Below are 23,506 nucleotides of genomic sequence, written 5' to 3' on the forward strand. Positions count from 1 at the left end.
GCATTAACACTGGGCACTGAGAACGTCTTAGAAACCAATGAAAGTGACAAAAGAATTGGCACTTGGTCATTTACTGTCCTTAGCAGTAGGAGGCGCTTCTCAGATCACCTCTGCAAGGTCTTCACTCCGGAGCCAAAGGAGGGAAGTCACACACTGCTATACTAGAATCAATACTCTGCAAGTGGGAGGAGGATTATAAACATTTACAACAACTGTATTTACTGTTGTTTTACGAGTAACCACAAACACAGTTCAACTCAGCATCCTAGAGGAAGGAATCAGGCCAAAACTTACCTCTATTGTTTCCTCCTTTGAGCTGAATAGCACTATGTAAAAATAAGGAACAGTAGAGCAAAGGTGGGTAGGCTGTTCCCATATTCTCCCCCCTAAGACATGAGCTAAGGAACACCCAATGATCTTGAAAGATAACACAAGATGTTTTTTACACAAGCTTCAATTAACCAAACAGTCACAAGATATAGTGGGGACCATGAGCTCTGGGAGAACCAAAAAAGGATGAAGCATTTCTGTTACTGATGAGATGATCAACAGTGACATTAGCATACAAAAAAAGTAAGAAGCTTGACAATATGCAACAGTCCTCTAAGTCTAAGACACCTAGTAATGGTCAGAGACCGGCTCCTGGATGAGATGGTCTCCTGGTCTGACTCGATGTGGCAGTTCCTAGGTACTAAGTTTGTCAAGCAGTACTGCTTCCTTTCTCCCAGGTGAAGGGGGATATTTTCTGCAGCTGCTTCAAAGTTCTGGCAGCAGACAGAGTCAGCCCCGGCCACAAGTATGTTTGCAGTTCAAAGCAACAGCGCAGGGGCTGTATTTTCCTTTGTAGGTTCAAAACTTGATTTTTCAAGGGGCTCAAGATTTTGCTTGGTGATAAGCCACCTCATTCTGGGTGTTTAAATCCAGAAATCACGTAGGAATCCAACAGAAAGTCCTGAGCCAGAACTGCAGCTCACCCCCGAACTCTGGGGCCATTTGGGTCTAGCGCGAAACATTTCAGCTTGAGTTCATCGCTCTTGCTGAAAACTATTTTTTTTAAAAAATTTTATTCTGGAATTTGTATTCCATTGTGAGCATTCAAAGGCCTGATTTAGCTCCTTGTTTACTGCCACAGAATGCTTGAGGGGATTATTAACCAGTGTACATTTAAGCCTTTGTAAAAACCAAGTCTTTACATATGAACAGCCTGGAAAGATCTCTCCCCTTTCTTCAGAGAGCCTTTGGAAAAGATGGGGTTTATATACATACCTATAAGTGCTTTGAGCTTCCCAATACACACATTCCTAAGGTTTTACTCGTAAGAGGGAACATACCTATGGGGATTAATTATTTTTGGTCTCCTCGTGTTCATGCACCTTTGCAAGTCTGCTAAGGTTTGTAGTTTCCACTTTATGAAGTCTAGAAATGCTCCCCCCATTGTTAACCCCCTTTACTATTTAAATCAGAGGAAGGCAGAGCCAGCCCTCTTCACAGGAGGCATCTCGGTGAGAAAGAGTGATGTAATGGCTAGTGTATGTGCAGAAGGACTGAGGTTGCGGGAGGGGAGGGATTCATCAGTTCTGGGTTTTCAGCCAGTTTTGGCCCTTCTATGCTGTGTGAGCCTGAAGTCATTTCAAGCCTTTGTAACCTCAACTGACCCATCTATAAAATGCAGGACATGATGATAGTCCTGGAGTCTTAGGAATTCTAGGTTAGTCAGTGGAGGGTAGGAGGAATTTTCTTTAAAACCACTCTTCTGGCAGGCCAGGTTGTTATGGCTCCAGTACAGGACCTCTCTTACAGGAGGGGCTATTTGAGTGCTGGACTGCTCTTATTCAGACTTGCTGACACTATCTTTCAAGGACAATCTGATAACGGATGATGTCACTATTCCAGACAAAGCAACAGGAGAATTGTTGTGCTTGCTTATTCTCCCTGGACAATCCCACTACTGTGCATTTCTAGTGCCTAAAATAGGAGGGAAAGATGTAGCGGTACTTGGGGCGAGAGCATCCCATGGCTTTTGGAAAGAAATGCACCATAAGCAAATTAAGTATTGAGAGGGCAATCTGCGCAGTTGCGCACACGTACAGTAAGCATTCCCCAAACAAGATGGCGGCATCAGCTAAAACCAGCAGCCATATTTCGGTTGGAGGCTAGCCGGGGAGCAATGGATGAACGGTGTGGGCAGCACTCCGAGCCAGTCCTAACAAGCCCATTGAACAGTTTGGGTCTAGCTGACACCAGGTGACGTCTTTGCCCCTGCCCCATAAGAAGGTGCGTGGGGATGGTCGTTTCTGTGCTGTCAGTTGTGCCCTGCACTTGGAGACTGGTAGCAAGCCCATCCATCCTCTCCCTTTGGCTGCAGGTTACGGATGCTGGCGGTCAACTAAGAAAAATCCCCTGTGCTAACCTGGTGTGGAGGATGGAGCCAGCCCTTTCCTTAATGCCACCCAGGAAGAGGCAGGCACGCAGGCTGGTCTCCTCTCCAGAGGCAGTGTTCAGGTTTGCGACCTGCAAGTTCAGCAAAACCTAAAACCAAATTTCTTTGGCATCATCCACCCTTACCCATCCAAATCCATATGGTCAGGGAAGAAAATTGCAATAGGAGTCTCTCCTGCAAGAGCCTAGCATTCACAGTAGGCATCCTTAAAGCTTCCCCCTCTCTTCAAAGAGTGCTCAGATTCCCAAGAATCATCTTCACCACAAGATGCTACCAGCCTACATACATCAAGGATCCCTGTGCTTTCCATACTTTCAGTATTTTGTCCTCTTTTCTTCCAATTCCAGATAATCATGGACTGGATGAATGAAAGGGACATATTGTTAGTCTCTGCCCTAATTCTAGCATGTGAATTAGAATTTGAAAGCAAGGTTATCAATAATAAGGTAGTGTTCAACAAATATTTCTGTTCTGTAGTTGGGGGGAAAACATTGTTTCATCAGATGGTGATGATGATACTCTTTCCGTTCCACAGACATTTTAAAATCAGGTCCAGATAACTTGCATCCAAGAGTTCTAAAAGAGCTGGAGGAGGAGCTGACTGGACCGTTAATGTTTATTCTTAATGCATCTTAGAGCACCAGGGAAGATCCTGGATTCCAACACAGTGGAGCAGCTGATACGCGACTCCAATTAAGAAAGAGTTAAAGGAGGGTAGTGTAATTATTTCAAATCAACATGGATTTGTGGAAAATAGATCCTGTCAAGCTAATGTAATTTTTTTTTAAAATAAGATTACAAGTTTGGTTATTATAGAAGTCTATTACATCAACACTATTACCTTAAGTCTTTTGACTTGGTACCACATAACTGTTTGATTAAAAAAACCTAGAACAATATAAAATTAACATGGTACACATTCAATGGATTAAAAACTAGTTAACTGATAGGTCTCAATATGTAATTGTAAATGGGGAATGGTCATTGAGTGGGTGTATTTCCAGTTGGGTTCAGCAGGGATCATTTCTTGGCCCTATAGTTGATAAAAAAATATTATATATGACTTGGAAGAAAAACAAACTTATCACTGATAAAGTTTTGCAGATATGCAAAAAGTGGGGGAGGGTTAAATAATGAAGAGCACAGGTCATGGATTCAAAGCGATTCAGATCACTCGGTAAACTGGGCGCAAGCAAACGATACATATTAAGAATGGCTGAACGTAGGCCACTTACAGAATGGGGGACTCTGTCCTGGGAAACAGCGACTCTGGAAAAGTCTTGGGGGTTGTTGTGGATACCCAGCTGAACAGTGTAACGCTGTGAAATAAAAACGGGAATCTCAAGTAGGAGGAGAGAGGTTATTTTACCTCTGTATTTCGGACAGATATGACCGCGGCTGGAACAGTGTGTCCCGTATTCCACAATTCAAGAAGGATGTTGATACATTGGAGAGGGTTCAAAGAGCCACAAGAATGATTAAAGTATAAGAAAACATGCCTTATAGTGATTAGTCTATAAGTATGTAGATGGGGACAAATATTTAAATAATGGGCTCATCAGGCTAGCAAACATGACCCAATGGCTGGAAGTTGAAGCTAGAGAAATTCAGAGTGGAAAGAAAGTATACGTTTTTGAGGGTAACTAAATATTGGAACAATTTACTAAGGGTTGTGGTGGATTCTCCATCATTGACCATTTTAAAATCAAAACTGGATATTTTTCTAGAAGATCTGCTCTAGGAATTATTTTGAAGAAGATCTCTGGCCTGTGTTATACAGGAGGTCAGACTAGATGATCCCACTGGTCCCTTCTGGCTTTGGAATCCATGCTAACAGTCCTTTTGGTTGCAGGACAGCAAATTAAAGCATAGTCTCCCTACCCATCCCCTGTAAATAAACATCTATTGTCATTGAATGTCTTCCATCTTTCAATTTACTGTGCGTTTGGCACATTTTAAAGAAAATGAAACTGCTGCGGCACCTGCAGATACTAACCAAGTAATTGCAAGCACCCATGAAACCAAAAGAATGAGTGGGAGAGGGGAAAAAGAATTCACCAGCCAACAGCCAACCTTTTCATCCAGTCTTAAAACTAATTAGGTTGTTTGCCCCTCCACAACTCCAACTCCCTGCGTAAATGCTGTGGTTTGAATAGGAAAAGACTGGTGAATCCGATCTTATCAGCACAACCCTGCTGGCCCAAAGAATGAAACAAAGCCCATAAGATGATTCACCGGAACATGGTTACAAAAAATATACTTGTTTGCTACCAGCATGTTAAAAATCATATTAACTGAAAAATAGGTGTATGAGATGGGAAGGACAAGGGGATGAGTGGGACAGAGTGCAGGAAGGGGCAGGAGAATAGATGAGGATAGAAAAAGCCATGGGGCCTGCAGGAGTGACAGTGTTTATAGAAAATGATTCTGGAGAATTGAAAAATGCAAAATATAACCACCAAATACATCTGACAACAGACAATAAACAGGCCCTCAGCATGCCTATGATGTCTACAGCCCGAGTGGGCTGCGTGTTAAGGGAATAAAGTCCAGGCAGCATTGTGCTTGGCCATAAATACTCAGCAAATAATGAATCTCAGCATTGCTTTTTAGAGTCCAAAGGTTTTTGTTTTTTTTTTTAAATATTACATTGTCTATTGGCCACATGGGCAATTAGCTCCCAAACCAATAGTTCAAAAACAGGAGGGGAATTTCCTTGACTTAGACTTAAAGGTTTGTAGATGGGGACAAGTATTTAAATAATGGGCTCATCAGGCTAGCGGAGAGAGGTATAACATGACCCAATGGCTGGAAGTTTAAAAGTGCCCCTGGGCCTTGTTACACCCCCCTTGCAGCTGCTAAAAAGAGAAAAGAAACGCTGACTATTCTGCTCCAGTTTGAGAGAGACATTAGTTACAATGAATGTTTAGAGCATATAGTGTTGCACTAACTGATGACATACTAAAGCACAAAGAAAGTACCAAGTAAGCACAGCTGGGTCCATCTAGTCCAGTATCCTGTTTCTGAGAGGGGCCGGTGCCAGCTGCCTTAGAATAAGGTGAAAAAACCCCTGCAGTATGGGATTACAGACTAACCTGATCACAGGGAAAGTTTCTTCCTAACGATTAGTGGCAGTTGCAGTAGGAAGGTGATGGGGAGCTTCCCACACCGAGCACCAAGAGACGAAGCGGACGGCCCTGCATACTAGAGCAGATCAAACTACAGCGAGCAGGGTTGAAACAAGGAGGTGCTCTTGGAAAAGCCCGGAGACTTGCCAGCAATTAAAGGAGTGAAACTGCAGGCGACTTGCACAAGTCACTTCGGGTCTGTCAACACAGCAAAGAAAACCCCCCCACACCAAGTCTCAGAGCCGGGGTCACCTCACTTTGTCTCATGGGGCTCAGGCTGCAAGGCTAAAAATAGCAATGCAGGTGTTCCCACTTGGGATAGAGCCCAGGCTCCAAGACCCTTACTGGTTGTCGGAGCCTGGGCTCTGGCCCAAGTAGGAATGTCTACTTTGCTATTTTTAGCCCAGCAGACCAAGTACCATGAGCCCGAGACAGTTGACTGGGCCTCTGGGAGTTGGCACGGCATGTTTTCCTCTGCAGCATAGGCATACTCGTCCCTTCTGTGCCTCAGTTTACCCAACTGTAGATTGGGGCTAATACCCACTTTACAAGCATTTTGAAGTAATTAAAGATAGGAAATTTCATTGCAAATTGCAATGAAGAGGTGGTGTTAACTATTACAACCCATCCTCATAGCCTGCAAGCAATGAGGGGAGTAACCCCAGCCAACCACAGGACTCTAGGAAATCTGATGTGGGGGAAGGGAGTGGGGGAGCCTGACAGTCCTAGAAATGGCTTGGAAGGCCACCACCCTGGATTGGCCCAGCATTAGGGCCTGTTCCAATGCCCATTTAAGTCAACAGAAAGCCTCCCAACTGACTTCAATGGACGGTGGCGCTTCCCCTTAGCAATTAGCACTATTGAATAACACAGACCTCCAGAAAAAGGGTGCAGAGAACAACTCAACAGTTTGCAGTCAAAATCTCTAAGGCAAGCCGCTGTGTTCGTTACTTGCAGACATTATTTGTGCCTCCTGGGCTTTAAGTAAGCTACATTCCTTCAATGCAAAGGAAAAGAAAACAGATGGAAGAGGAGAGGGAAGGAAACTTCAACTCTGATCCTTCAGCTCAGTTTTCTCATCAGCCTAAGAAAGGAAAAAAAAATCCCCACTGTTCTTCCTGCAATTAAAGAGAAATCGGCTGCCAAAGCATGTGCCCGGGATTTCACTTCCAATAAACTGTTTATTTTATTGGAACACAGATCACATTTGGGAAAGTTTAAGCAGGCAGCTGCCCCGTTCCCTCCTGTTCCAACGACAGCCAGAGGCTGAGACAGCAGTCGGCATTGCTCTAGGTAGTTTGGGAATACGTTTTCTAGAGGGTCCGGTTATGGAGCCAGATCTGATGTCGTCCTCTGTTTTTTTTCAGGGCTTTGCCTATCTCAGTCTTCAGCTGGAAAACAAAATGCCAGCAACCCTCCAGCCCCAACTCCTCCTACTGCAGGGAGAGGGTCTAACTAATCAAAATAGGTCATGAAGCCTCGTGAGATATTTAATCTGGATATGGATCGCCAGGTAGAAGAACCTGCTGCCATTTCAAACAGAGTCCCTCAAGTCAGATTGTCACGTGAAGCTCCTTAGCTCCCTCCACCCGTACACCCTCCACCCAAACCCAGAGACACACGAGCAACGCAGCCTGGGTATTTCCACTCTGAGTGTACTGAGGAAGCAGCTATAAAAATAAGACACAGAAGTCAGCCTTGCAGGAGCAGCTTCAGCCTAAACAGGGTTTTCATAGGCGAGTTTCTCACAAGTGCTTTTCCCTGTGGAATGGAACAGAAACCAATAGGGATTTTTTTGAGTTCTACAGGCACTAAGGGCCAGATTTTTAAAGTAATTCAGGCACCTAACTCCCTTAGGCATTGCCTACTAGATGGGTCAAACTGTATCTAGTATGTTGCAAAGAAGCAGGAGTTAGAGGTAGATTTGTCAAGGTATTTAGGCAGATTTTCATTTACCTCCCTTTATATTTACTATAAAAGAGTAAAAAAAGTATCAGTGACAGGCCTCTATAATTTGTGCAAGTGTTTCAAGAATGCTTGACATTGAAGGGTAAGGGGTGTGCAAGGAGCGGGTGAGTGACATTTCGATTGTAATAAAACTTTCAATGCTTCACAACCTCCCTGACTGCTTTTTATGACCCTGGGAACACTGCAGTGGAGAGAGAGCCTGTCCTGATGGGGGAGTGGGAATGGCGCGAGGGGGGGGGAAGAGAGAGACTCCTAAATGTCTTGCTGTTTGTACAGCACAGGACAGGGCTTTGCCCCAAATCCAGACAAAATGGTTTGCTCAGCACCTCTTAGTTAATGTTTCCATTCCAAAGGGGGGGATGTCGTTTATCTGCACGGCCCCCTGCAGCACTCCAAACTCTGGCTGTCGCAAGGGAGCAAAGAACAAGCCTTGGATTTGACCAGCATGCTACCTGTCCACAAAGTAAATTTTTATCATTATTATTAACCACTGTCCCTGGGAAAAGCTGATCAGTGAAACGCAGCCCCCCATTTCCATGGCTCAAAATCAAAACATTAAAAGCCCTCAGAGTGGGCAGCAAGGAGCAACTTGTTTAACTGCGCAAATAAAACTCACTCATCTACCAGCATTCCCCAACACTGTGTCAAGGAAATTTCAACACAGTGTCTCGCTCTCCCCAAATGTACCAAAACCGATGGACAGTTAGAGAAGAAACCTCGTGCCAAAGTGGAAAGAAGCAATCTTGGCATAGCAGTGACCCACCCTGTTGTCATTTAAAATGAACTCTCTGAGCTTGTCTGCCTCTCATAGCTTGTGATGTTCCTGCATCCCCTGCCAGAGTAGCCTTGAAAACCTCACTGGATTTTTCCCTGCCCAGATGTTTACGCTCCTTGATTTCCGTATCATCTCAATCCCAAAATAAAGTCCTGCCATTTCGGACAAAGCAAGGCCTTGTTATCAGGGTCATCTCAAAATGATTGGTTATGAAGCTGATCTTAAAAAGAAGCCAACTCTTCCCCCTCCAGCTGCCCAATCCCTAGGATTTTGCCTGGAGTTTCCATCACTCGATTCAGCTTTTGTGTAGAAAGAGGCTGTGCTGTAAGCCTTGATCTGGTGGGGATTTTACAGGAGGATGTGATACGATAGGGGACAGCACAAAAATCTCTCTAAGGTGACAAGCCTCTGTCATGCGAACAAGATTTAACAAGTAAGTGGAGCCCAGGGACTGCTCAGCTTTAGGACGACACATTTATTTCACGAAGGAACCGGGATTGTCCTTCCAGAAGTGCTGTCCTATTTGTAACGGGGGAAAAAGAGCCAAAGGTTTCTCGGCTGCTGGCAGGCGGCTGGGCTGGTGTCATGATTGGAATCTCCCACACTTAGCCAAGAAGCTGCTAGTGAATAATCTTCCTCCCCTACTCCTGGCAGCAGTGCAGCTGCTGACATTTAAGAAAAGAATTGTGGGCACACGAGGATGGCTTCCTCCCAAGGAAATGTTAGAAATACTTCAAACAAAAATGGCCTTGTTGGCTGGCAGGAATAAAATCTACTCTTTAGTGGAGAAGGGTGAAACAATGTGATTCGGATAACACTGCCCTGTACACAAGACTAGAGAGACAACTAAACCAAGATCCTGAATCTGAACACCCGGACCTCTGGGTGGTGCAGGGATCCAGTCCCACTTTTTCCAAATGCCCTTCTCTAGGGGGAAGAGCCAAAACCCTGGATCCCGATTTGTCCAAAGTTTGGGGGCTTTGAAAATCTGGATCTGAATCTTGCAGCGTTTGGCCGTTCTCTACTAAAAATGCAAACTGACCCTTCTTTAGGCTAAGAGTTGGGATAATTTTCTGCTATATTCTACACATCTTTGGAGTGCTTGTCAGTACAAGGTTTCTAGCCTGGTTTGAATTATAGTCAAGGGGATACGAGTTGGTTCCTACTTATCTGAACCTGTTTGCCTATCCCAGCAGGGAGAGAATTGTAACTAACTCAGCCTTTATGCCTGAAGAAGCCACTTCAAATCTGAGCAGGTGTTGAAATTGTAATGAGTTTGATCCCTAGTGGACACCTTCCTAGACCACAGCATGGCCTAGTTCAGAATGAATGGTAATCTCTGGTCAAGAGAGACGCAGGACTGGAAAAGCAGAATATTGCAGGTCAGGATTAAAATGCGTTAACAGTTGCCCAGGTTGCTTGTGGAAAGCTTGATTGCTGCCAGCCAGCACTACGCTGACCTCACGGTGTTATCACTTTCTTATTTCATGCAGGCTAAAGCCCTACTAGTATTTGGGGTTCACTTCCCTCACAATCGCCCAAACGAACGCAAGTCCTATTGCCTTCTCCCATGCTAGCCCTCCTCACACAGCATGGCTCCCTGTTTTCATGAGCACCACACCACACACAGATGGGAGATGGACCTGATCAGACCTTCTCCAGAACTTTGGGATTCATTTGAGTCTGTGATCAAGATTGTCAAGAGTCCTCTGGGTGCCTCAGTTTTGAAGTGCCCCAGCTTCACACACCTTAAAGGGGGTTGATTTTTGCTCACAGCCAGAGCCGTTAAGTTCTCTCCAGCAGGGCACTCAACAATTGAGACATCCAGAATCATTAGTCACTATTCAAAAGAGTGGCCTGGGGCTTTAATTTGTTCTGATGTAGTGATAGGGATGAGCAGCAAAGTTTGGGGCTGTTCAAATGTGGAGAACTGGCTGGGACCCATCTCCGAACATACATTCAATAGAGAAATGAGAGGGGGTGGGGGAGAGTGACAAACAATGAGGGGTGGGAGGTGGAAATACATTTCCTGCAGGAAGAGGAACATCTGCATGAAATAACACAAGAAATAGATTTCAGGGCCAAGCCTGAGTTGGAGGGAGTGGACCCTGTAAAGGAACACTAAAAGTATGCCAGCCTCCAATCCCAGGTGTGACTGCAGGCTGGGTAGACATAGCGACGCCAGCATGGTTAAAAATAGCCACGTAGCTGGCGAGGGCAGCGTGGACTAGCAATGTGAGTACAGACCCCGGGTCACCAGCGCGCACGTACAGACTGCACAGAAGTTCATGCTGTTGCATCCAGGCTGCTAGTTTTAGTCATGCCAGCATGGGTTAAGCTAGCACAGGTCCGTCTAACTGGGCAGCAGTCACACCTCCGAGGGCAGTATAGACATATGCATTGCTTTGCCACGAAGAATGCGGCCCTGAGTGGGAGGGTACCAATACGAGTCTATCAAACTTCCCTCAAAGTTTGGTTCTACTAATTGGGAAATGTAGCCAGAGGCCTCTTGTGAGACAGACACTTTAAGCTGGCTGCCCGCTGAAGGGGAGAGACTCATTTCTCTCAAGTTGGCAGAACGACTATGATCGTCTATCAGGGAGAGTCACTGTTTTAGTCCTACAGTGCACTGCACCTCATTGTTAGAAAAAAGTAGGAATTGTTTTCACGATATAAATGATCATGGGTCAGTTGAAGAAATTCCGAGGCTAGGAAAAAAGAATCAGTTTCACCAAGTGATTCTTCATTTAATAAGAATTATTTCTGCCTAGCTGGTTTCCCACTGGGAAACCCACCTTGCCGGGATGGATTTAATTAATCACCTACAAATGTGTCAAAAACAATTCTAATTCCCACGCCCTCCAGAAATGGCAGGAAGTAAGTGAAAGATTATTAAGAAAAACAAACACACCCTCCCGTGACCTGCGGTCAAAGGCCTATTCTAATTAGGAGTTGGACAAGAAAGGATAGTTCTGAGACCACAGGACAGTCTTGAGTGCGAAGCCTCACTGCAGGGTTAAGACGAATTTTCAGTGCAGCTGCTGGTAATTTGCACACATTTGCCTCTGTGTCTTGTTCAAATTTAACCTTCAGTTTGCCTCTATTAGTCTTTCCTGGGTGCACTGAGTTCACAGTTCCCATTCCCTTCAGGAGCCAATTATCCCTGAAGCAGAATGCAGAGTGAGATGAAGTCTGCATTTCAAGGTGCCGGGGCTCAGATGTTCTTTTCCGTTCTGAGGAGAGAACATTTCGGGGGTTTTAAACCAAGATTTTCAACCTGAAAAGTTTCAGCTACAGACTAGAAGCGGAGTAAGCGAGAAGCCGGCAATGGCTGATTTCCGGAGACTTTTGAGACCAGAGTTCTGCCTCAGTGGAGTCGACAAGCTCAGAGAAGCAGGAGCGTTCAAGAGGAAAAACCCCGTTACTGTAGGTTAACTAGTCCCAGGCATGCTGGGGCAGGGGGTTTTTCCTGACAGGATACTCTCTTGCTGTAAGCTCATTTGCTCACCCACACAGCAAAAAACCACAGCTTGTTGATATAAGATTCAACTGAGGGAGAAAAACAAACAATGACTGCATTTCTAAAGGTAGTTCCTTCAAAATCAAGAGCCGTCCAACATATTTGTGGAAGGCAGCAAACAGGGTAAGGCTGTTTTTTAAGGGATGACTTAGTGATACAATTTAATCTTCCCCAGGAATGATACCCTACTCTTCAGCACCTGGGTGCAGGGCTCTTTGGATGTGTACAAACAGCACCAGCTTTCAGAGCATACACAGTGAAACCTGACAGAGCACCTCATAGGCCCAAATGTTTTCCACGATCAAAGGAACTTCAAGGGAGCAGGGGTGGGAGGAAAAAAGCGAGAGCGAGGGGGGGGGGGGGGTGAGACAGCGTCTGTGCACATGAATAGGCTGGAATAGATCAGATCTCTGGCTTCTGTTTGTCCTAATCCCTACTCACGCAGAGACGGGAATCCTAAGGGGAGTCCTTATTTGCGAGGACACACACACTGCCGCATTCTGATATGCATTTTTGAGACACTCTTCCATTGCAAGATCACATAATTCACACACACTACCTTATCTTTTCTTAAGAGTCTGTACACACATGTAGCATCTTATAAACCTGAGTCCTACTCCATATCTGCCAGAGACGAAAGTCATTGCAAATAAAGATACACCGTACACTACAATGGAAGAGATTGCCTTCCTCGGAAACATCATGTCCTGTTATTAGCTATGCAGGACACTGGATTATGTTAGACTCAGAATTCCTCAGAACAGGACTGTGTTTGTATAACACCTCGCACAAAGAGGCACCAACCCCAACCAGGGCCCTTGGGTACTACAGAAATTAAACATTAATATCGGTGTTATATGATTATGAGGAGGCCTCTGCCACTCTCCCAGAAGCACCAGCATGGTCTGTATTACGCTGCATGTGCGGAGCGCACAGCTGTATCTGCCTATAACATCTTCTCTGTTTAATCCTTTCCGCATCCATCAAATATCAGACTAGGGTGTCTCGGCTGCACAAGCTGTTCACCTTTAGCTTGGTTTAACCAGAGATTGTTCTGTACTTTGGCCCATCACACATTCCAAACACCAGCTGTTCCATATTCAGTCACAGTCAAACAAGTGGTCATTAGATCCTGTGAGTAACACGCAATCAATAATCCCCCATCTTTTTCATCTTTCTGGGGCTCCCTCGCTCTAACATGAAACTTGTTGCTAACGACAGACAGTGAGTGACACTAAGATGTATTTATTGTTTGAGAAATAGAAGTAGTGGTTTTGTTGACCATGGAACGCGCAACCTTATACTGCTGTAGCAAGCCATGCTGTGCATCTCTAATACACCAGCCTGACCTTGGATGCCACGTCTGTCAATTACAATGTTCTCTCTCCAGATATAGGATTTAATACAGTGATTTGTAGAGGCTGGTGCAAAGAATCCAGACATTGCAAACCGCACACACAGTTATGTTACAAACACCCAGACTTAGTCTGGGGAAGCCAGAACCCTTTTTCTTCAGCACCACAACACAGGCTACTACCCCGGGAGCTAAAAGAAAACTCCCTTTGCTGCATCTAGTAATAGATCCCATATCCTATATGACCCGCCATGAGGGCAACCTTACTCACTCACACAAAGACATTACATTACAGTGGGCAGTCAGTGAAATCCACCTCCCCGCTCCAAATTCTGTTCCTTGACTCTGGAAGTTCAGTCACTTCTCAACTAGGGAATCTCTCTCTCTCTCGATTCCCCCTCACTGGTGTCCGCTCTGTTGGGTAAGAGCTACCAATGAAACCCCACCTGATTTCAACCAGAAGAATTAAGCTTGCCGCTACCTAGCGATCTAATGGGCACTTCAACTCTACTAGGCAAGTACAAGACACTAATAAGCCTTGCCTGGGAACTACTAGGGGGACTTGCATTCGTAGCTTTTGCTTTCCTGGTGGATCCGGTCACATCGTATTATCAAATTAGGCATTAGCCTCTTGAGAGGGTCTCATGAGTCTTCCAGAGCCTGCATGGGCAGAGCAATGTGACCTTTGAAGGGAAAACCAAAGCAGTGTGCTCTGTCTTCAGGGTTAAGTTAGAGAACTGAGAAATAGTCACAGTGTGAGCTTCCTCAGAGACATTCAATTACAGTTTAATCACCTGCAGGAGTAATTTATTTTCATCCCAGGCCCCAAACTCTCCCATGCGATGGACCAGATAACTTTTCAGTGGAAATGAACAACAGAATGGGTGCTTTTAGCAGGCTCTTTATCATCCCAGTTTGGCTGCTCTTCAGAGTGCATGAGGTGACCCTGTCAATCAGAGCAGGGTGGGAAAAGCCCAGGGTTCCTAGCGAATCAGGGACAGCGAAGCTGACAGCGCTCACTCTAGCAGGCACGGGAGAGACATTGTCAGCGATGAATCGGCTCGATGCCAACTGCTTTATCTGCCACAAACAGCATCAAGCTGAAATAGTTCTTAACCAGCAGCCCCCATAAATACTCACTCACTCTGGACTTAAACAAATGAAACCTTTAGCTCTACAAAAGGCATTGAATTGCCTGCATTTCTTTCTGCTTGCATTGCACTGAAGGTCTTTCCAGGATCCCTGCCTCTTCGAGTGAATCCACCAGCATTCAAGCAAACAGGACGATTGCTACAGCACTTTTCTTCCCAGGGCAGCTTTACAGGAGGTGCAAGTAGTGTGCGGTCTGCTCCATCAGAGAATGGCAGAGCCCCTTTGTCAGCAGAGCCAGCCCTAAAGGCATGGACCCTCCAGATACTCATGGGATTGGATAACCCACATCCCATCATCTACTCACTGGCCACCTTGGCAAGCCATCGAACTGATTCTTCTTCCAGCAGGAGGTCCCTGTCTCTGCTCAGTCTCCTGCAGTCCTCAAAGGCACTGAACCCTTTGATTTAATTGGTGATTGGTCCTGCTTTGAGCAGGGGGTTGGACTAAATGACCTCCTGAGGTCCCTTCCAACCCTGATATTCTATGATTCTTTGCACCTAAGCACTTCAGTCATATCTGAAAACCAAAGGCTACACGTGACTCAGCAGAAACAGACAAACCCTTCCAGAGAAAAGGACAACGTGGGCAGAAAGTCCACTGCAGGGGAGCACTGATGAGTAACCCTGGCAGTCTGAATATCATTCTGGTCCCACCTTAGATGTGATACCTCAAAACAGCTGCTTACTTGGTCTGTGCCATAGGCTGAAGATATGGAAAGATGAAGCAAGAGCGAACATCTTGAACTTTTCAATACATTATTCTGCTCTAACCCACTTGAAGCTCTTCAGCACTTATTTCCTGTTGGTTGATTAATTTTCTATTAAGGAAGGAGAAGAGGGATGGAGTTTGTGAATAATGGCTCAGAGTGATCCAGGATAATTTCCTAGCAATCACAGAGATGAAAATTAAGTGCTGGGAGATTTTGAATACTATGGGACAAATTCGGCTCTCTGTTACTCATTTCAGCGTGGAAGCTCTGGTGGAATAGAGAGCAGAATTTGACTTGGTTGATTTAGTGTTATATATTTAACCGGCGTTCCTTGATATTTTCTTGCTTGGATCTTTTCTAACGGGGGAGGGGGGGGCGAAGGGGGAATCTCCAATTTAATTCCCTTAATCAAATGTTCTAGATTACAGCTGACTGCTGCGGATTAGAGCCTATAAAGCAGAACAAAGAAATATAAACAAAAACTCTCTTGACGTCATGTTTTTCTACAGAATAACTTCACTCTGAGTGGAACAGTGAGTACATTGCAATGCTCTGAAATCAGAGACTTCAATTCTACTTAACGTATCAGAATCCCTTCTAAGCCGGGTCTGATGTATATTCATAAACAGAGAAGAAAGGAGGATGTTACTTTATGAGTTCTTTGCCTCTTTTTAACATCCAAAGCATGGTCTCAAGCCAAAACCATCGATCTAATCATCCCTGAACTTAGGGGAAGGTTGGATCCACTACAGAACCTAGTGGCACATCCCTGTTATGCAATCAGACCTAGTCAGTCATTCCCTCTCCATTTGACACAAACCTGCTGTTCCATCGATGAAATGTAAGATACGGACAATTTAATACACTGATATTTATATCACATTAACCTATAAAGAAGAGCATTAGATAACTATAAGCCATTTTGACGCACTGTATATTATTAAAATTTGCTTCCGAATGGCCTAGAACTTTATTTTGTCAGTGGATATGTATTTTTCTCCTGCTGGATGAAGTTCTCTCTCCTGCACATGGTGTTTCTAACTCATGATGGATGACTCGCTGTCCCTTCCTTCTGTCACATCACAACCTGTTCTCACAGAAGGAACGAGAGTGTTTTCATTAAATCCTTTATATGGTCACGGAATGCTGGGCAGAACAGACATGGCAATACAAACTGCATGTGTTTAAAAAGCAGTAAAATACATCTTTGAAAAAAAATATATCTTTGATTTGTGCTACAATGTGTGCTTGGTCTTAAATTGGAAAAATATAGGGTACTTCCAGGATTATCCATGTTAAAAAGCTAACCAATCTGTAGCTACTGAGAACTTCACAATTGTCCCTATGCTAAACACTACTGCCTCTCAGGTCTATATGACTCAGACAAAATGTAGATCCCCCTGCTCCAAAAGGACAGGCCTTACCACTTGATTTCAAAGAGCGGTATGTATTATGGGCCTTATGGCATACCTTTGAACAGCTCCAGCTCAGAGCAGAGGATTGGGAGTCACTGGGGACAGAACAGCCAGCAGTCAAATAATGTTTATATCCATCCTGCTTATAGTAAGGCACAAAGTCAACTGCTGTCAACAGGAACACACCAGAGCTACTACCTGACAGACTTAATGAGACCGAGTTTAAGGGGATAAAGGTGACAAGAAGTACACTCCTAGGGATATGTATTGCTCTTGTTGTTCCTAGTCCCCAGTTTGCAAATGCACAGCAACATAGGGAAGACAACAACTATTTGCTGTTATCCACTAGAATTTGTTTCATATCTTTAGGAGCAGTTAAAACACTAGGTGAACAAGTGCAAAGAGAAACTACTGTCCCCTCAGGCAGGGTGCCGAGAATGACATGTTCCCCCGACAGGTCACGCTGCATTGCAGCCACGTTCTCTTTCCACATTACCAGTCCATGTTACCTCAAGACATGTGAGAGCTGTGCAATACCCATTTTCTACAGGATATTAAAAAAAACAATCCTCTTTTATCGCCACGGAATACTTCTGCTCAAGCCTATGACAGGTTGTCGGGTGCTAGACTTAACAACAGAGCTCTCTTTTCTAGGAAAGAGAAACAACGTTAAAAGTTGCCTGGCCAAAGGAAGCGTTAATTGCAGCTCAACTGTCAATGTCCTGAGCTCCTCATCTGCCATCCTCACCAGCCAGGTGTCTGTGCGGCAGAAGGGAATGGCACGGACGGTGCTGCAAAATTACCCCCCCACCAGACAAACGGAAATACTGCTGCCAATCCTGTATTTAATGTCCATCTTCTGGCACCACAAAGGTAGCAGATGCTGCCTGGGGTAATTCCAGACACAGGGGCCTGACGCACAGTCTATGTAACAATGGAATCTCTGTGGTGCAAACCCGATAGCTCAAGTTCTCAGGGACACCCATGCCGGCACATTGGTTTCAGTGGGGTTGCCCAGGTATAGGGCAGAACAGGATTCAGCCCAGTCCAAAGGTTCTCTCTAGAAGGGAAAAAATAAGGACCCTATTCTGCCTTCAGTTTCATGGGTACAGATCCCATTAATGCCATTTACCTAAGTATAGCTCCTATGGAAGTAAGCGAGAGTGGAGCTGGGCTCTCTAAGACTTCCATTGAAATCTGGGCTCCCCTGACATCAATGATAAAATTCCCATTAACTTAAATAAGCTAAGATTTCACCCCTTACGCTGAATGGTTAGGAACCAGCCTTTAGTACTGAGACAAGACCACAGGCTGGAGTTGAGGCAGGTAGGTTTGTATTTACTAGAAGAAATACGGCAACCTTGTGGTTTCACTATGCTGTGCTTTGGGCCATTACTACGCAATACTCTAGTGCAGTGGTTTTCAAGCTGTGGTCCACAGACCCCTGGGGGTCACCAAACCATGTCTAAGGTTTCCAAAGGGATTCACACCTCCATTTGAAACTTTATAGGGTCTGCACATGAAAAAAGGTTGCAAACCACTGACCTACCGGTATGTAAAGGCAGTAATGGATCTCTGTGGATTTCGCAGGTTCTGACTACCATTTTTCTTAGAGTTCAATAATAATAAATCACTGATGAGGTCAGACAGCTGCTCTACTGGGCCACCAGTTCCTCCGAAGGATCTTCAGCATGTGCCATCAACCACCCTGCCTAGCAGGTACGCGTGTCTGTTGGCAAACTGCGGCATTTCACAGAGTACAGTATATCACATGTGGAAATGAGCCATACTGAGCAACAGATCGCAGCTTTTCTGGAAGGTGGTTCCCTTCCATGTGGTGCTAGTTAGCGCTGCAAAATAGTTTCCAAACATTTCTGCCAAAATACAGAAAACATTCCATTTGTATATGTTTTGGTTGACGGCTACACAGCAGACAAAATCTAATACAAATACCAAGAAACTGCTTGTGTGTAAGACGTACTACACCAGTAGTATGAGGTGTACTATATATTACACACACACACCCTCAGATGGGCATAGCTCTGCTGAGGTCCCATTTACTGAGGATCCAGTCCATGGTGTCAGCAGTGGGATAGACTTGCAACAAATGCAGGGCTAGGTAACAAAAGGAATGTGCTTAGGAAAATATACCGCCACAAAGGAGGAGGCAGCCAGCTAATTCATGGCTGCCTAGACAGAGCCACCTATGTGCTCACAGAGTGGGGGAGAAACACAGAAAGGTCCCAGAAGTGTTAGGGTTTAGAAGAGAGACACAATATATACTAGAGCCCTGCAGCCTGATGGGACCCGACTACAATGTGAGGTTCAGGTTGGGTCAGAAAAATCACCCGACTCTCTTGGGCCAGGTGGCTCTCCTCCCCCGCCAGCGGGATTGGCCCCGCACTGGGCTGTGCGCACGGCAGAGTGAGCGTGCCAGGAGCGACAGCACCTCTCGCTCCACAGCGTGCGCACAGCGCCGCGGGGGAGGCAGCCGGCTGGGGCAGAGCAGGCAGCTGTGATGCAGACACAGGTCCAGGCGGAAGGACTGGGGTCAGGTCGGGCTGGAAAACAACTCAACCCGCTCGGGCTCAGTTTGGGTCAGGTGGGCTTGTGTCCCGTTCAGGTCAGGCTTAAAAGTTAGGCCAGAGCAGACCGTAGTATATACAAATAGACGTCCCCACTTGCACAATGTAGGAGCTATGCTGGGTCTGCTGGCTCCAACATCTTATCACCTGACAAAATAAGGAGGAAAATGGACCATGCATAATTAATGTTCTTATTAATATGGTGTGGTGATGTCCAATTAAAATATAACCATGCAAATCATTACTGCTGCCACCGTTATGTAATTGCAACGAATCTTATACAAAGTATAATACATGGCCAGAAAGGGTTAAACAGCTTGCAGGCTGAATGACTCAAAGTCAAACTTTAAAGTCATGTTAGAAAGGTATGCGAATGGTAATTAGGGCCATTCTATGGCTAGATAGGCTAGAACTTGGAAATGCAAACTTATATCGTTAGAAGTGATACTAATTGTGTGTATCTTAGGTGCTACCCGTGTAAACAGACAGTTCCTGTCTGTCACTATAGCTACCGAGTCAGAGATCAAAAGGGAATATTACCATTTAGATGAATCGTGGGTGAAATAACATCATGGTCTATATGTCTCTTTGAAGTTTCTGATAGCCTGCCTAATGGCTAAATTGCCTTATGTTAATTTGTGTAACTAATTACTGGTGGTGTTTAGAAAACAGAAGGTTACATCAAAAGCCTATTGTTTACCCAGGACTGTATGGTCAAGTGGATGCTAGAACACTGTATACAAAGACCCTTGGGTCTTGATCCTGTTTATCTCAGATCTGCTTAAGCTTCATCAGGGGAAGTTTGAGTTGCAAGATGAGATCGCCATTAAGCTGGTACACCCTGGATATGATATTTGACATTGGACTATAACCTACGAACTAAATTCTAAAGAAACTCTTTGCAACTACAAAGCTCACCATCTCTGCTATGTATCTGAACCTCAAGAATTGACCTCATGTCTGTATGTATAGTGATCTTTTAACCTATACTCACTCACTCTTTCCTTTTTTTAATACATTTTATTTTAGTTAATAAGGTTTGGCTATACCCATGTATTTGGGTAAAATCTGAAATATTTATTAACCTGGGAGGTGATGTGCCCGATCCTTTGGGATTGGTAGGACCTTTTCTTTTATATGATGATTTGACGTGGGTACCTGGATGGGGGCCTGAGGCTGGGTGACTTTAAGGGAACAGTGTTGCTTGGACTTCTGAATAACCAGTAAGCGATTAACAGAAGCTGTTTATGCTGGCTTGGTAAATCGAAGTATTAAATTATCCACCAGCTTTGGGGTTTGTCTGCCCCATTCTTTGTAGTTCACCCTAATTGAGTGACCACAGCTGGCCCCCACTAGGACCCCAGTCACAGTCCCGATTAAATCCCTGTAGTGTAATTTGTATAGCCCCTGCTCCGTCAGGTCTGAAAGGGATCGATCGGGACAAAGGGGCGGGGGGATTGGGGGAGAGAAGGCAAACACAGCACGTCTGATAGAAGAGCTGTCGTGTTCAGAATGAGATACCAAACCCTTGTATTATCTCTGCACAGAGACAGTGTGTGGGAGAGTCTGGCAGGTTTGTTAACAGAGCTAATAAAAGGCGCTTAATCAGTCAGAGCCCAGCACCTTAGAGGAAATGCAGAGAACAAGACAAAGGAGAAAAGCTCTCCTTGGGGACACAAACTATTGTCTCTGCGAAATCACTGGGCAGATCACTAACAACGACCCAGTGAAAGACTTGCTTGTTTTTGACTTGCTCATCCTTCCCTTGCTTTCCCCTCATCCCCTTTGCTTCCTGAGCCTTAAATGCAGTCTCATCCCCTTTGCATCAATCCAGGCCTTCTTGTCAGATTAGATCACCCCTCTGTCACGGCAGGATCAGCTGGTGTCAGCTCTAAACCCACTGGCGTTCCCTGCTATCTCACTAAGCCACCTCTTCTACACAGATAGGTTTTTAGACTTGGCGTTGCCTGGGGCCTCTGTGGCCTTCACTACTAACAACCAAAGATCAGTCATCAGGCACAAATGATTATACAATTCATATGGCAGCCTCTTCATATTTCCAGGGGAAGTTCTCGTCTGGCTGGAACGGGCTGAATCCTGAATGGTTACCTGTAGCCGCGCAGTAGCATGCAAAAGATCAAATTCTTATCTCCAGTCCTCTCAGGGCAGATTCTCTCAAGAGTTCAGCGTAATAAACGTTTAATGTGGAGCCTCGAGCGCACTTAGAGTGATTGAAGGAAGAAAAAAAAAAAGGGCTGCAGAAAATAACTACCATATTGATGATGCTATGGGATACACAGAGGAAAAAGTTATGCAGAGCCCCTGCAGGTGGGTAGTGGATCAGAGTTTGTATTCAGTACACACATTGGCAAATTAGTTGCCTCCTGCCTGCAGCATGCCTGCCGTTGCCCAAAGGAAACACAGCTCTGCGTGTTGTAATCACAGACAGAGCAGGGGCACCTAGACAGAAAGGCCTAAAAGAATTCTAAAGAAAGGCCTGAGTACAGATTCCTATCCCTCCACACATTCCTGTAGCTGTCTGTGTTTCTCCCTCTCTCTCACACGCAGGATATTAATGAAGAAGAAAAGACCATCGGGACGCCATTCGTCCTGATATTCGAGTGAGGAGGTGAACGGAAAGGCGGTGAGGAGGCAGGCAGGCGGACAACAAAGAGGAGAGCAGCGATCGGGCAGACTTGGGGGGCATGCCGGACGGATGGCGAGGAGACGAGATGGGAGGCTGATTTGTCCGGGGCCCTGCACCTCCCTAGGGACAGCCCTGCTCATCACCTAAATCCTGGGAGGTAGTTTAGGGTTTTCTCTTGCAGAGGTTCGCTTTCATTTTGATTTAAAAAGAAAAACACATTTTCCATGCTGCCTGGTGGAATATTAAGCAGATGCATATTTCCCCATCATGATGAAACCACCTCTTCCGTGCTTCACAAAAGCACTGTAGGTAAATGTAAGCATGCACAGCAAGCAAACGTGAGTAACGCAGCTCTCTACACAACGTGCCTCCAGAAGAGCTAAAAACGTAAGGGTTTTAGCCCTGCTGAAATTAGGAGTGGGACATTAAAAGGTCGTTCCCACCAACAACAAACAGCTAGCTGTTTAATCTTTGCATGTTGAGCTCTTACATCAAATCAGCCTTTTCTCTGTTTCAGTAAAAATGACTTTTATTCAATTTCTTCCCGCATTCCATGGGCAGTTTGGGCTGAACTGTCAAACACTGATGCCTGTAAAATGTGTGTACACACCCCACTGCACATGCAAAATGCCTAGCTACCAGGGTGAGAGGTGCTTTAGAAATATTATGTAGCTCCAATTAGAGACAAGGTGGGTGAGGATCTTTTATTGGACCAACTTCTGTTGGTGAGAGACACAAGAGCTCTGAATAAGCGCAAAAGCTCGTCTCTCTCACCAGCAGAAGTTGGTCCAATAAAAGATATTACCTCGCCCACCTTGTCTCTCTAACATCCTGGGTTTGATACAACACTGCATGCAGCTCAAGGTAGTTTAAAAAAATAGATCAAAGAGACATATGCTGCTGCACATGGGTAATACGCTGGCAAACTGCACCCACTAGAAGATAGCTGGCAGAAGTGGACTAACTCCGCTCACTCAAACATTAGAGGTCTGTGCCCCAGAGCTGAAGGTCCAAGGTTCGAAACTCTTGCTGTTGTCTAAGGCAGGGAGATCTTAATTCATGAAAACAGATGATTTGGGTCAGATTTTGAAAGCTCATGGGCACAAATAATTAGGAGCACAAATGAGAACATTTATACATCTAAGTATCTGGTTTGCAGGTACTATCAAAAACGTAGACATCCAAGTTACTCAGTGGTGCCCACGAATAACCAGAGGTACAAAACTGTAACAAAGTTATTTGTCTCCATGACTATTCAAAATCTGGCCCAAATGATTTATTTGCACACGCAGCTGGGTTTTTTCACCCATTTTCAATGGCTTAACATCAAAGCATCTTACATACGCAAAAGGGAATCTACATTGAATCCCAGGTGTAAATCAGGACCTTTAAGAGCCCATTAGTACAAAAGATTTTCTGGGTTTCACATGAAAATACACGGCTGATACAAACCCATTTTGTGGGTGTCATTTAGAAGCATGGCCCTTCGTTTCAAAAAGTCTTAAGTTTCCATGGAGTTACAATATTTAGGGCATGTGTCGCTCTCATTTTGATCTGAAGAGTCAGAATGGTTTTGGATTGATATTCAGCTGTCCCAAGAATCACAGAGGTGTTCCAGCATCATAAGGAACAGTCTGACCCTGAGAGAGAATTGCCAAGGAGATTTTGACATTGAAGCTAACTGGGCAGCAGGGGAGACCATTTATACTGTAACGAAATGCACATGGCTGGCACTTGTTAGCTGTATTTCCTCTTTGAAATACTGCAGTGATTTCAGGGCCTACTTTACTATACACAACAGTGAATTCAGAGA

The 23,506-nt window shown here is 45.0% G+C and overlaps 1 protein-coding gene and 1 long non-coding RNA gene across 2 annotated transcripts in view; one reads left to right on the forward strand and one right to left on the reverse strand.

Annotated features, from left to right (window-relative positions):
• The window catches only part of LOC119563891, a 70,279-nt gene extending 62,638 nt beyond the window's left edge, over positions 1-7,641 (forward strand). Inside the window, exon 9 of the long non-coding RNA XR_005222657.2 lies at positions 6,936-7,641. This is a non-coding gene — a long non-coding RNA (uncharacterized LOC119563891). The remainder of the gene's footprint in view (positions 1-6,935) is intronic.
• The window catches only part of LRRC75A (leucine rich repeat containing 75A), a 185,195-nt gene that overhangs the window by 21,307 nt on the left and 140,382 nt on the right, over positions 1-23,506 (reverse strand). The gene's annotated exons all lie outside the window — the stretch shown is intronic.

The sequence above is a fragment of the Chelonia mydas genome, chromosome 17 (genome assembly GCF_015237465.2).
Source record: "Chelonia mydas isolate rCheMyd1 chromosome 17, rCheMyd1.pri.v2, whole genome shotgun sequence".
In the NCBI taxonomy this organism is placed as follows: domain Eukaryota; kingdom Metazoa; phylum Chordata; order Testudines; family Cheloniidae; genus Chelonia; species Chelonia mydas.